This window comes from Amblyomma maculatum, chromosome 6, assembly GCF_055883805.1.
Source record: "Amblyomma maculatum isolate TAMU_Amacu chromosome 6, ASM5588380v1, whole genome shotgun sequence".
In the NCBI taxonomy this organism is placed as follows: domain Eukaryota; kingdom Metazoa; phylum Arthropoda; class Arachnida; order Ixodida; family Ixodidae; genus Amblyomma; species Amblyomma maculatum.
This window is the reverse complement of record NC_139349.1, coordinates 42,145,155-42,159,735: the sequence shown is the minus strand read 5'-3', so window position 1 is coordinate 42,159,735 and position 14,581 is coordinate 42,145,155. Positions and strand designations below refer to the sequence as shown.

Genomic DNA, 14,581 nt, shown 5'->3' with positions numbered 1-14,581 from the left:
TTATGTGTAAGTATAAACGCAACAAACATAACGATAAGCATACAGATAAAAAAAGATCCAGTGATTGCCTACGCCGTAATTCCTTTCCATTCCAACACTTGGGGCTGTAGCACGTAAGGAGTTTATTGAAGTAGACCAAAGCGGTTTTTTTTTTTTGAAAGTTTTTAAGAATGCACGAAACACGGAAGCGTGCACGTCGAGAAATATTTCCGCAATTTTTAAACAAAATTTCTGAGTTTAACCTGGGTGTAATATATCATAAACGCTACTGAACATAGTCCCCTTTGCTAGTATGTTGAAAGCGTCTCGTCTCATTGTGATTCAGATTTCAGCGGCTCAGGTTCCAGGTCTTGCATATTAAGACGAATTTGTGGCAGCAATCCGTAATGAAGGCGTGTAGAGTGAAATGTGCGGCTGTCTCGAAAACTCGTGTAGTAAGCATGTGCAGTTTGGAATGGGACTAGTGCAGGTCGCTTCAAATCGCCTAGTCGTCGTAATCTTACCTTAAAGGTGGCACCTGTTTAGCGTTGTAAATGAGAGGAAACTGGGATGATACCGAATAATTCTCGTTACTTTTTTATGTTGTAGCTTGAAGTAAATAAACCCAAAGAAAAAAATTGGTGCCGAAACATTTAAAATGTCTCCGATTTAAATTTTCTCCAAACAAGAAAAACAAATGGTCGTACCTAGCCTGCATGACTTCAAGATTGCATTGCAATCGATTATCGGCTTCTTGAAGATTGACTCGTGGTCGACTCTTGCTTGAGAAATCAGGAACACATAAGCGCAGGGGAGAAAAACCGTGTTGTAAAACGAACCCTAAGGCAGCTAGATATCAATGCGAAAATATTACATATCCCGTCAACACAAAAGGCAGAGGCTTCAATGGGCCAAAAATATCGAGTAGCTGCTAGTAGAGGTATTTTGCAGGTGACATGGTCGAGCACTGATCGGTCAGTGGACTGTGTGACGTCACAAGACCTCGTGTCATGGTCTCGCGGAGATGAATCGCAGACACACTCGTTGTCGGGTCTGCAAAAATATATTTTACAGGACCCGCTGAGCCAGGCGGGAGCGGAACAGCGAACCGCCGACATTTTGTCCTGCAGCCACGAAGAACAATCTTCGCGCGCTTGGCAGGCGTGCTCAGGCTGTCGTCGTCTTCTGCGGCCGAACTACGATGGCATGCTATAGCCTGATTTCCCGAAGCTGCCAACCTGGACGGCTTTTTTTAAGATGAAAATCAAATTCACCGCGATATTTGGAACATAAGTCAGACACGCTACTCGTAGGCCACGTAGGCACGTTCGAACGGCTTGCGTAAGGCGGGGCTTCATATCTATGTCACTCCCGTCAATTTGGGCGGCATACATTATGGTATACCACAAGAGCACGCATATTGTAAGTGGTAGCTTCCAGGTTATATGGCTAGTCTCTGTATTTTCGGCCGTGGCTTGACTCAGCACTTTACATGATAACGTTATAAAAATTGAAGTGATCTTTTCGCATTCTCAGATGTGAGCAGAGTTAAGTGATTCGCCGAAGTGATAGCTTTATTTTCTTAACGAAATAGCGTTAAAGGTGCCGGTCACCGAAAATTCGGTGTCGGCATTGGCGTTTTGAGCGAAAAATTATGAGCACGGCTATGGCAGGTAGTAGCTGGTGGCTGACATGGCCGAGCACTAATCAGATGTAGGGTTGGCTGACATTACGTTTGACAGAAGCTGCCAACTCGTACCTCTCCTTTCATATGGGAGGGTGATATAGTACTCAGCCTGCCAGGACACTTGCATTCACGCTACCCCTAGGGCACGCAGGCACGTTCATACGGCTTGGTCAAAGGGGACTTCATATGTGGGCTGCTAGCCTACACTGTCACGTCATAGCCTTTACGGAGAAGCTTGTGTCCTCCGAATTTTATTCATACAAGCAATAATTAATAAGCAGCGCAACTATTCGTGTTCTGAAAAGTGGCTGACAGAGTTTATATTTTTCCTTATAAACAAAAGTTTGCGTTGTTATCCCGACGGCTTCACTTTTAATTCAAAGGCAAATAAATTACGATGACGAGTATCTGAACTTCGTGTTCGCGTTGTTTATCTCTCAACAATTAATGATTTGATAATATGACTCGAACGTTGAGAGGTAGGAAACTAGCAGTACGAACGAGGGACAAAGCGCTAAGTCGAAATCGAGAAGCGGTTCACTGTACTTTGACTTTCTGCCAATTACAGCGCTCTTAGCTGCGCACATCTATATGCTTCAGAAACAATAGGAAGGGTGACATATATTTTGTATCGCATGAACAAGGTAACGCGTCGCACTGTCTAGCGATTAAATAGCAGTTCTGTTTCAACCAGGTCTGTGCATTTGCTTCTAGAGTGTTGTAAGCGGGTGGGGAGCGGGGGTTGCTAATGATTTGATGGAAGCCAACTGCGCAAGCGTACTCAATACGACTGCTTTTATTCGGCTTCCCTAATCGGCCGATATGAAGGATATATTAATACGCCTCGTAAATATAATTCCTGTCATGTATAACATCTCGCTCGAAACAGAGCCGCCTGAAATCCTGCTAAATGAATTCATTTCCTTAAAGGTTTTTACTTGAATGAGTTCGTGATAGCATCTTTTTCTCAGTTCAGTTCAGTCGTGTCCGACTCTTCGTGACCCTATGGACCATGTCACGCCACGCTTTACGGTCTGTCGCTATCTTCCTAACATCACATAACTTCATCTGCAGTGCCTCGAGGATGCCATCTAACCATCGCGTTCGCTGCCTACTCCTTCTCCGGCGACCCTCAACTTTTCCCAACATCAAATCTTTCTCCAGCGACTCCTCTCTTCTCATCAGATGACCTATCGCAGAGCAATTCTAAATCCGATGCTGATTTGAAGCCCACTCTGTTCCAAAGTGGCTCTGGCTGCACGCATAGTTTCGGGAGAGGGTAACAAGCTGATGACACCGACGGATCCCCGCGTCATTACAAGGATATAGCTCAGTGCCCCGTGAGCATATCGGGAACTCTTAGAGTGTGCCTATCGGTCCTAAGAGGCGGGAGCAGTATGAGGGCCCAGAAAAAAAAAATGTCGGCCAACTTTGATGTTCGGCTGAGCAATGCAATTTCGGAACGAAGGCTTCCTAGATAAACCGTGGAACTATACATTCGAAAGGAGATTGGATTTTGAAGCGGCAGACGTGTCATCTCTGAGCTCTGCGACTTTAGGGTCGCAAATTAAGTGGCCTGAGTTTGCGTCTGCTTTGCAATCGCAGGGTGCACCGTACTGCGGACTTGGAGGGAGCGACACGAGGATGCTTTGAGTTCAAAGGAGGCGCCGCTGGTTGTTAATTTGTTTCTCAATTGGCATCATAAACCTTTCTCGGCTATAGTTATATGCATAATAAGCACGTAGTTAATTTCGCATAAATGAACGCAAGGCAAACCACGTGTAAACATTGGGTTATGGTTTATAGTTTAGCTTCCGAAAACAACTCTGACAATAATGGTCGCCCTTGTAGAGGGCTATGAAAATTTCGACCACCTGATGTTCTGTAACGTGCACTGATATGGCACTGTACACGGGTCTTTTGCTTTTTGCGTCCATCGAAAATCGGCTGCAGAGGCGGGATTGAACTTGCGTCCTTAAGTTCAGCACTCGAGGTCCCTAACCCGAGTTACTCGACGAGGCCAAGTGGGAAGGAAGAAACTTGCTTCTTTTGCATATTTTTCTAAAACATTTATCTCGCTTTAAGAAAACAATTAAAGCTATTTACGGCATCGAGGTAAATTTTTAGTGTTTCATCAGTACCATGAATTTATAACAAATGAATATCATCATCAGCCTGACTATGTAGTTGGTGCCAATCGGCAGTTCGAAGCCGCGGGCAAGTCATTGTATGATTTTCTGAAACGAAGTATAACTTTTTTTCCAAAGCACTGCAGCGCATGGTAATAAGGCTCTATTTTGCGCAAAAAAAATAACTACAATAACGGAGAATACCATACTAGACACGCAGGAAGCTCAGTGGAAACTGCACGTCCGCTGAAGGTGTGGCACAATGGCTATGGCTCCAAATTCGAACTTTGTGCCCAATGCTGAGCGTCACGCACTTTCTTTAGTTTCGTTGCTTTAAAAAATAGCGGCCGCACAGCTGATAATGACTTCGCTTTTCTTCGCACCAAGCGGGGAGGCAAGATGTTGTTCATTGCGTGTCACAACAGCGCGCCAAGTTTGGATTTGGGGCCACAGTAACTGGAACCTGACATTGGACGCAGCCTTTCTGCCGAGCCTTTTGTCAGTCTCATACATTTAGTTTTGCATTGGTGGGGAAAAAAGCGCCGATATTTTGTTTCTCTGCAGTGCTTTAGAAAATCAGTTTCTCTTCGCTTGAAAGACCGATGTTGCAATGCCTTGTCCACGGCTTTGAAATCTGTTTGGCACTAACCACCCAAACGTGGTAATTGGAAAGTTAATTTAGTTATGTTTAGCTAATAATTCATGCAATTAGGAGAGTATTGTAATGTATTTCATCAACCGCAGTTATCGATTAGTTTTAAAAATGTATACTTTGAAATCTCTGTTCCTTGGAATATTTGAAGTGTTCACTGAAACACCAAATATACTCTTTTCTTCGGAGATACTGGTCAAATAGCAAAAACGATTTGAGAATACCTCACAAATGCGCTGTGCCCTATTCTGATTCTCCTCATTTTGGCAATTTCTTGGTCAGGATGAACAGTCACTACCTGCGTTGAGTTGATCATTCCTTGTCCACTTCCAACGCCTAATTCCTATTGTAAAGTGCTGTTTTCTTCCGAGACTTTGAAAATCTCTCCAGTTTTCTGCATATTAGTTTGTAGACCCACTGTTCATCTTTGCCTGTCTAAGTTGTTGATCATGCTTTGCAATTCATACCCTGAGTTAAAAGTGTCTCAAATAAGCAATTTACTTATAGTAAGCTATCCTTCAGCGACTCTTATCGCTAGCTCCGATTTTTGACTACTTCATGGAAACACGTGGTGAAGAGCAATGATTTGATTGCGTCTCCCTGCTTCATGCCCTTCCTTATTGTTTATTTTATAGTGTCTTTCTGGAGTTTCATGAGGTCCGTGTAGCCGCTATACCCATCTACTACTATCATTGCATACGGATTCTTCTTAGTTCTGAGTAAACAGTGCCTGCATGGATGATGAAATTTAGACCAAATCAGATACGTTCTCGTAATCTGTTACGACAATATTGTAGTACGTACAAGGCAGCGGTAATAACCCAGGGACCAATGCACCAACCAGGAAGCGCTACATCTCCATGTGCTTCATCCTTTTCTCCTCTGGTCGCTGGGAGGCACGCGGCAATACTGGTAATTAGCACGAAGCCGGAGCCGCGCTGCTGCGATGCCACGAACTAGTCTTAGAAGCATTGACTGCACGCAAAACCGTTTGTTTGCTTCCGTGCAAGGGCTTCGTCGACGCGTTCGAACGATGTTTTCATAGTGTTCTTACGAAGAGGTTAGCAATTTGCTTGAGATTGAAGTCACACAGCGGTCGTACTGCGATTAGAACAACGTAGTGCTTGGTCGCCATGTTCGCTCTGCGCGCCAGTGGAAGCGTCGCTGCAGAAAGTAGGCTTCGCTGCCCTTCTGCATGCTTTTTGATATGTGAACGATATAGAAAGACATCAGATATCGTTGCATAGCTTTCCTAATGACAGACGTCTGCAGAGATAACTTCGCGTATACAGATAGTGTGCGTGGGCAAGGCAGTTACAGCGCCGATGGTCGAGTGTTCGTGTTTTTTTTTTCCTGAGGCGATCTCTTTCTTTCAAGTACGAATTCGGCGTTGCTGTAGCTTTGTCTGCTTTTATTTTATCGACTAGGGTGATAATTGTCGCTGGGTGTTCTAAATGCGACCACGGTGTAACCGCAATGACTGCAAAAATGTACCTCGTCTTTACCCAAGCAGCGCCGGCATTTTATTTGTTAAATCTGTATTTTATATGTATGCGTAGAGGCTTGTTCATTATAAATAAGCAATTTTCACGGTTTGCAGAATAAAACGTCAAAGCGAACCGAACAGACCTGCGTGAAGAAAGACAAGCACGTTGGAGGAAAAAATAGCAGCTGACGAGCAGCCAGAAAGTTATCTGAGGAAGTAGGTCGACTCAATTCGGTTTACAGGCTAGACTTTATCCTTAAATGGCGCTCTACCTGTTTTACGTATGGGAATTGGATTATATGCTGGTGAAAACCTGTTTTACGTATGGGAATTGAATTATATGCTAGTTAAAGTGGGAATAGACGCTCGCGTTTACTAATCGCGCCGTCACGCCTCTGACGTAGCGCTTCGACTGGATCGTATAAAGTTCACCACGTAATGTAGACATGTGCAAGCTTGTCGCGAAGCGCTCGAGCTGTCCTTTGCAGAACAAAGAAAGAAAAAATGTTACAGAAGGCACTGGGTTATACGTTTAATGCCTGTGCAGAAGAGAAGAACAAACATGTATATTGGTTTGGTTGGCTTGTTTGGTTGGGTTACGGGGCTCAAGGTCCCAAAGCAATTCAGGCTATGAGAGAAGCTGTAGTAGAGTGCTCCGGAGATTTCGACCACCTGAAGTTCTTTAACGTGCCCTGACATTGCACAGCACAGGGGCGCATTGCTTTTCGGCTCCATCAAAACGCAGGCGCTGTGGTCGGGATTCGATCCAGTGTCCATGGAAACCGCAGATAATTTCCTTTCGTGATTCGGATCTGTGACTGTTACTTATTCTAATTAGACGCATTCGCTTACTACTTCCAGCTCTTCGCTGCATGTCGCGAACTGCGGTTTACTTTCGAGGCTGCTCAACATCACTTTAGTTTTATGCATATTTTAGACCTACGGTTTTATTTTGCCCATCCAGGTTATTTATCATCCTTTGCACTTAATTTCCTCTCCTGAGTTACTCAACGAGGCTATTACCAACAGACAAGGACCATATTATCAACGCAACGCCACAGAACCGTTTTGCATGAACCCAAAAACCGGATAGAGTTCTGCTCAGTGTTTCCTTTGTTTGTGGCCGACTGCTGACTGGCGCGAGGAACATGGGAAAGAGTGTGTTGCCACTGAGCACAGCTTGATTGATACGTAGTGTCTGTTGTGGCTATAAGGCTCAAATGAATCAAATATAGAAAGTATGGGTCACTTTATTGCCTTTTTTATAACTAAACCTTCAGAGACAAGTGCAGGAAGCTGCCAGCACAGTCAAAATTGCAAAAAAAAAGAAGAAAACAAAACTGACAGGGCACTTAAACTTATCCTTAAAATGTATTAAAAGACAACATTAATGGCTCCAGTTTGCCAGTGTCCCTTGTGGATCGCGTGTATGCATTTTCCCACTCGCTTAATTATTAATATTTAAATGTGTTTGTTTATTAATTAACCAATACACACTGATTAGCATACAGTAGTGGTCTATACCACATTTTACTGAGCCCCAAGTCAACCACGCAGTACAAAGGGCAGCGTGTCTAGGCCTAGACCTGTAAGGGCCCTTGGAAGGCTGGATTGCGATCTCACCCTCCCATTTCAGAGGTGAAGCCCGAGGTGACAGTGTTAGCCAAGCCACCCATGTTATGTAATTTCCTGACGTCACACAACTTAATGATCAGTCAGTGTACGGCCTTGTCCCCTTACAACCGTCACCTGGCACGGGCCTGAGATTTTTTGCTCAGAATGTCGATGTCGGATTTTGTAAAGAACGCGGCATTGACATTGACAAACGCAGATGGCATTCAGGGAGTCCACAGAGAGTTCAACTTTATTCGAACGGATAAACTGTTAGCGAAGTATAATGAAATCAGTTTATTTACAAGCCTGGAGTAATAAGCCACAAATATTTCATTTCATATCTCTAGTTATGGCTTGCGTGATAAGGTGGCGACATGGGTAGCTTGTTCTTCTCAGACAGCTAAGCCTTGTGTCAGCAATATGTTGTTTCGAACAAAGGTTGTTCTCACCATGAAAAACCTAAATGCTGCTCATTAACATCCGTTTTCATTAGTATTCCTTTCATTATAATCATCGCTCCCTGTTTAAAGCATTCCGTGTAGGAGTAGATCAATATATATTTTAGTTATAGGAGCGAGAGCAAACTTGATTACCTTACGCTCCGAATCACCTTATAAATGACATTTACTACTGAGCAAAACTTCTTTCAGGCACTCCTTATCATCTTTCCTCCGGCTATGGCACTTAAGTTTCTGATTTAACCGCGAGAAAAATTCAGAAAACACTGACGCCGATACTTATTCAGCGTCAATTCGCAAGCAAAGCCCGTGCATTTAAAAATGTTTTGTTGACTACTAGCGCTAGCTCTCACAGTGCGCGACAAAATATTTGCCTATCGCCTGGCTAAGCCTTTTGTGCAGAGCCGCAAGGAAGCTCGAACGGAGGTTTAAAAAAGGGCTGCAAAGCACACCTGAGAATGTTTCGGAACCGTTGAATGAATTTCGTTCTTTGAGAACTGGCCTAAACCCGCCCCAGTGCGATATTTAGTGGATCTGCGCCTGCCATTTTAGTTGGCTGCGGGTTGTAGGATATTAACAGCCGCCAGATATGAGTCGTTGACTTCAATGGCACAACGTAGCCATCGAGGGCTCTGGGCCAAACACATACTTATATACAACGAAAATTTTTTTTATTGCAGCATGGAGAATACACTAACTGCTTTACTTAAATCAATCTGATTGCGCATTTTTGTTTCGGCTGAAATAAAGATGATTAATTACAATTAAAAATTCAGCTAAACTGCGACACACTTTAATCTGCTCCTTCAATTGCATCACCAACGTTTGATTACAGAAAATAAATAAATAAACTATCTTATTGAACAGGAAACCTTTTTTGTCTGATATTTAATTCTTTCTATTTATTCCAAGTTTAATTAGCTCGCTTTTTGTAATTAGCGAAAGCACTCTGGTAACTTGTACGATGTATGCGGCCTCTCGAAGGAAAGCGACGATGTTTTTATTGATAGTTAGGCGATAATTCCGTGTCGGAAGTTATGCAAATTATCGGTTTTGATTTAGTGCTAGCAGCTAGTAAATTATTCCGCGGCGGTTCGTAATGAAGCACTACGAATATTTTCAAGCTCTTACCCACTTCCTAAATTATATTTTACTTCTGTTAAGACATCGCAATGTACCCTATAGCTCAGTTTGCCATAATGTTCATATCGTGTTGTCAGCTGCAATCTGTCAAAGTACATGAATCGTATATATAATGGTTCACTATCTCACAATACCTCAAAGCGTTCTCAACAATGTTTTTAGTCCACATTGAAGCAATGTAGACGAAATAATAATCCAAATAAATATAGCGAGAGCTGCGTACCTTGCAACAAACTTTTTAAAGTTTCCTTTGATATCTATAGGTGAATCACATAAAATTAAGTCATTTTTATTTCGCACACTGAGGTTAAACAAGAAATGGTAATGCAATTAATATTAAAGTAGAATATCTACAGCGCCATGGTTGTCGTATTGTTTAAAAGAAAGGAGATATTACACGCGAAAAAAAAGATTCAGGAAAGTATGCTGTTTTTCTTCATCGTGTTTCTTGATAACGCCCATTCCAAGCTCATCCACTCATAATAATAGCGGTTTTGTGGGGTCTTTTTCATCTCAGAGAGTTCATCAGAAAAGAAGCGACGCAAACATATTTTGCTTTTTCTTTGGCTGCTGAATTAGTTTTCGTCTTTTGTCACTTAATACCTCAGATATCAACTTACTTGTGTAAGGAGCGTGTCAACCTTTGGGTTGCCTATTGCAGTAAATATAGTGTGCACATGCTTTACCTGAAAATTAAATAGAGATTTCCGCAAGGAGGGCAGTACTGCGCTCGTATCTGTGACACATTCTTTCCATCTTGAAAGGGGCCCTGTGCCTTGAAGCATTTTTCTAGCTGAGAACGCAAACCTTCAAACCTTATTTACGGCTGCGTAAAGGCCATTGACGTAAGTGCCCCAACGCCGACAATAAGAGAGAGCGGAAACTTTCATTTTTTTTTTCTTTTGTTGGAGACCACATAATTTAGGTGGCGCGGAACGTTATCCGAATAGTCTGAAACCGCAGTAACGGGGAAAAGAAAACTGTTTACGTGAGACCAGACGCGCTTCTAGCTGAGAGTAAGGTGAACCTGTGCTCAACGCAGAGCCTGCCACCAAACTCTTCTTATTTGATCAGATGCGTTCGAAAGCCCACATAACAAAGTCAGCGATAAACAGTTCATTACGAGAACATCTGAATGCTGAGATACGTTTTAAGCGTCATCTACTCTAAGTTTAGGTGGCTTTGAACAATGCGTGACGTTGTTTGCTGAACGCAGTCCTAATTTGGCGAGTTACTTCATTACTCGAGGCGAACTGTTGCGTTTAATGACCCTGTATCTTACTTTATAAACACACTTTATGGAGCTAAGAAGACTAAACGAACTTTATGACTCTTGCCTTATGAATATTTTCGCATTCAGCATCAGCGTCTGGACATTCGACCACTATTTAATCACAGTCGCATATAAACGAAACTTTCACTCACTGCTTCTCGAGGTGACGTGTAGGTTTCAAGCAGGGCGGCCCGAAATGGAATAAAACACTCCGCAGCTATGTCTGTCTCCGAGAGATGGCGCCGCGTTTCCTCTTCTCCGATGTGGCGGTGTCTCTCGCCCCCGCTTGGCACTGCTCGCGCCGGGTGCCGTCCAAGTTTTGCACGAGCTATCGGAACTCGCTTTATACCAACACAGGCGACGTCCGATCGTCTCGCTAAGGGCTACGTCATCACGGCACGTGACCGCGCTTGGTACCGGCTATTGGCGCGCGACTGCGAGGGCGTCGTCCAATCGCGAAGCTGTCTGCGCTTGTCTTGGCGAATTTTGCCTCCTCTTATTGGAGGTTTATTTTTCTCCGCCGCGCCGGAGTTCGCGCTGGCGAAGTACCCGTGCGTGAACTACTGCGTCGCTCGTTTTGTTTATGCAACCCGAGATTTTCCTTGCCCCTTTTCTCCGTTACTTGGACGTGTGATGCGCAGAAGTAAAGGATGATGAAGTCCTTTTTATTTTTTGTAAGGAGCTCACGAGTCTGACTTGGCTGGTTTAAATTGTAGAGAAAAGAGAAAATATATTCCATTGCGAGTGGGAAGTTTCTCATCACGTCAGAGTTGAGAAATGCAATCCGCAAATTAATCTGAAAGTCGTGGTATGAACAACGCCACGCAACTCAAAGGAGGCGTAGAAGTACGCACAACAGTGCAGATCATTAACTGCTCTTGAATACCGTGAACAGATTCGGACTCCCCCGTCGTCGGTTTTGGCTGTGCTTCGGTATAAACGTGAAAAAAAAAAAAAATCTACAATTGCGTGGTAAAGAGATTGCGGTTTGTGGCGCGCAAATGTGATTTTGCCCACCACTGCTTTTATGCTTAGCACCACCTAACCTGAGCGGACGCGCAGAAAAACCGGCAGGTAAAAACGGTAAACCTTTAGTCTAGGAACTGTGAGGCTAAAAGCAAACATATGAAGATGCGAGAAGGGATTAACGAAACTGCTGTTATTGCGAAAAAGAAAGGAGTGGAGGTATTTTTTCTAGTATTCAAATATGCATGACAAACAAGGTTTGACTGGCGTTTCTGATATATTCTGGATTGCATTGGCGTGTTAACTCGGCTTTGTTAAACCAAGGCTTCAGAGTGTTTTCAGAAGTATTCACACACATACGAATCATACTGCCGTCAATTTTAGGAGCGTTGGTGTGCTCGCTCCTTGTATATAAACCAATAATTTTGGGCTGTAAGTGCGCTAAATACCGTACAGTGCACACATTCCGTGAAATACACTCCTAAATTATTTCGCCGAAGCAGGTGCTTCGTATGAAGAAGACACGCTGGGAAGAAAGCTATGGTGCTCGTATTTTTGTGCTCAACATTACCCTTATGTTGAAGCCTGGAAACAGTGTAATAATTCCGACGGTATTGTCAAAACTGTAATTAAAGCATTTACTAGTACCAATGACCCGCTTGAGTTGACTACATAATTGAAGGTCACGGGAAAGTGATTCGCCAGTGCGAAACCACTTCTTACTTGAGAATATCTTTCAGGCTTTTCGTGACATCCCTTTCTGTTTCTAACTCTTTACCACATTCTCTGGCAGAAGAAAATAAGTGAAAATACCCTATTAGTATAACTAGTAGCTAAAGTAAACAAATGACTGAATAACAAGCGATAAGTTTCAGGGCAAGAGTTGAGAATTCAAAGGAGAAGATATTGTCGAAATCGCTGCGAATGCAGTCAATATATTTGTGATTTAAACGACTTGAATTTGAAGAAGCGGAAATATTTAATAAGTCGAGGTCACGTATAGCGGCTGCCATTGTGACGAACGTTTGCTTAATACGAACGAGGTTCTGCCACCACCAATGCGTGTATCAGGGCTATTACACTTCGTTTCGGATACAAACTTGCCGCATGTTTCAGAGTTAACTACTCACCATTATTCTATCATTTTTCGCGTTATAAAGCAGTACACAAACGACAAGCAAAACGAGCTACCGTAGTCGTCCAGCTGCATGAATCCAGCGTTGCCACCTGTGTTTTTTTGTTTGCTTGTTTGTTTGTACGGCAATGCTAGAATAGAGTATAAAGCAACTTTTTTTATCATAACTCTAGCATTTGTAGACGCTCGAGACGCCTTCAGTTTCGCGATAATTTAGTCGCCCTTCTGTGCCTATATAGCTGCGGTAGCCGCAGGAATCCTACTAAGAGAGTGGCGCGACGGACACTAGCCGGCGTTAGCTGTGCGCGCAAAACTCCAGCGCACATTACCTGCATTGTGACGTGGCGCCGATATAGCAAAGCGATACCTGGGTGAAGCCATTGCTTTTGATATAGGAACATTGCCCACCGATTAAGGATTTGACGAAGGCAATAAGACGGCCAAATTATCACCAACTGCAATTAGGGCTTCAGACACGGTTGGTTATATTTTATACCCAAAGCAGCATTTTAGTATCGATGAAGAGCACATGACCGCGCTAGCATATTGTTAGGCTCTACCGTGAACAAACAAACACGTATAGCGCACGTTTAAAGAATATATGGGCGACTGCCGCCTGATTTTATGTTCTTGGAAGCAGTATCAGAAGTCACTTGCGACGAAAACAAAAATCCGCCTGAACGTCAAGTTGTTATAATTGGGCTCAACTTAGATCGCCCATTAAACGTCCCGCGACCTGGACTTGGTTGGTGTATCGTGTCTCAACCTTGTGCCTATCTTAAGTATGTGTGGAGACTATTAACGCCATAAGGCTTAACCGGAATATTAGGAGGACGCTTGAGCCTCGCTTTAAGAGTGGACACTATTAAACCTCTGACATTTTCTCTTCATTCCGTGTTCTTTTTCAATTTTTCTCGTTTAAAATATTAAATTTGTAAAATAATATATGACTGTAACACCCCTACACATCCAAAAAACACAAGTTAGTAAGTCATACGCACCATAACGCGTTCACTAGGAGCCGTTCTTAAAAGCTTGGCACCAACGGTCATTTTCGTATTATGGGCAACTAACTGTAGGTATAGTACTTGCTGTACAGATTACATCTCGATTTTCTGCCCTATACTCAGAACCCCAAGTCGATTAGGTTATTCGTTTAATAGACGGTTTTGGTTCGTATAACGCACCCGTATCAATTGTTCTAAAGTTTGTGGTCTTTAGTCATTTATGTGGGCCTCGACGCCTGCTGAATATGCTGGTGTCACATGGACTTGTAGGCCACTCGAGTATTGAAGTCACTTGGAAGGTCTAAAAGCAGGGTGCACATTAATAGAAAAACCACGTACCAACACTTCATTTATGTCCACCAAAATATTTCTCTACTTGGTAGCGAGACCGCCTGCACTCTGTTTTTTAAGACAAAAAATTTGTTATGCAATTTTCGATCCACAAGTGGTCAAAACTACTCCCCTCCGCCACGGCACCCTTTTCGCTTTTTCCGCTTTCATTCCCATCTTCCTCCCTTCCCTTATGGCGCGAATCAGGTACCCACAAAGCAAGTGTGATAAATTCTGCGCCATTCCTTTCCTGTGGACTAATTATTATTATTATTATTATTATTATTATTATTATTATTATTATTATTATTATTATTATTATTATTATTATTATTATTATTATTATTATTATTATTATTATTATTATTATTATTATTATTATTATTGTTGTTATTATATTATTATTATTATTATTATTCCAGCTTTTTATTTATTGTACAAGGCTTTACATTTAGTGTATTCATAGAGTGTTCGCTAAGTTTGCTTAGAATTCGTATTTCGAATCTATGAAAAGTGATGTTTTTCGGCCTGTAAGCTTTGCTTTAGTTCAATTTAGTTAGATAATTTCATCTTCCGTGGCAATTCCCACCAGCTAGTACATGCATTCTAGCATGCCAATTTGATGTATGTTTTAAAGACCCTCTTTGCTGTGTTTCCTCGTGCTTCTGATAGTTGTGTTTATTGGGTGTAACGCACGAGGCGTAGTTGGCTGTTCGTTTCCT

General features: G+C 42.7%; 1 protein-coding gene across 1 annotated transcript in view; it reads right to left on the bottom strand.

Moving 5' to 3' along the window:
* Nucleotides 1-10,721, bottom strand: part of LOC146185615 (RYamide neuropeptides-like) — a 90,497-nt gene extending 79,776 nt beyond the window's left edge. The window contains exon 1 of the mRNA XM_084606521.1: nucleotides 10,574-10,721. The gene's annotated coding sequence lies outside the window, so the exon portion shown is untranslated. The remainder of the gene's footprint in view (nucleotides 1-10,573) is intronic.
* Nucleotides 10,722-14,581: the final 3,860 nt, after the last annotated feature.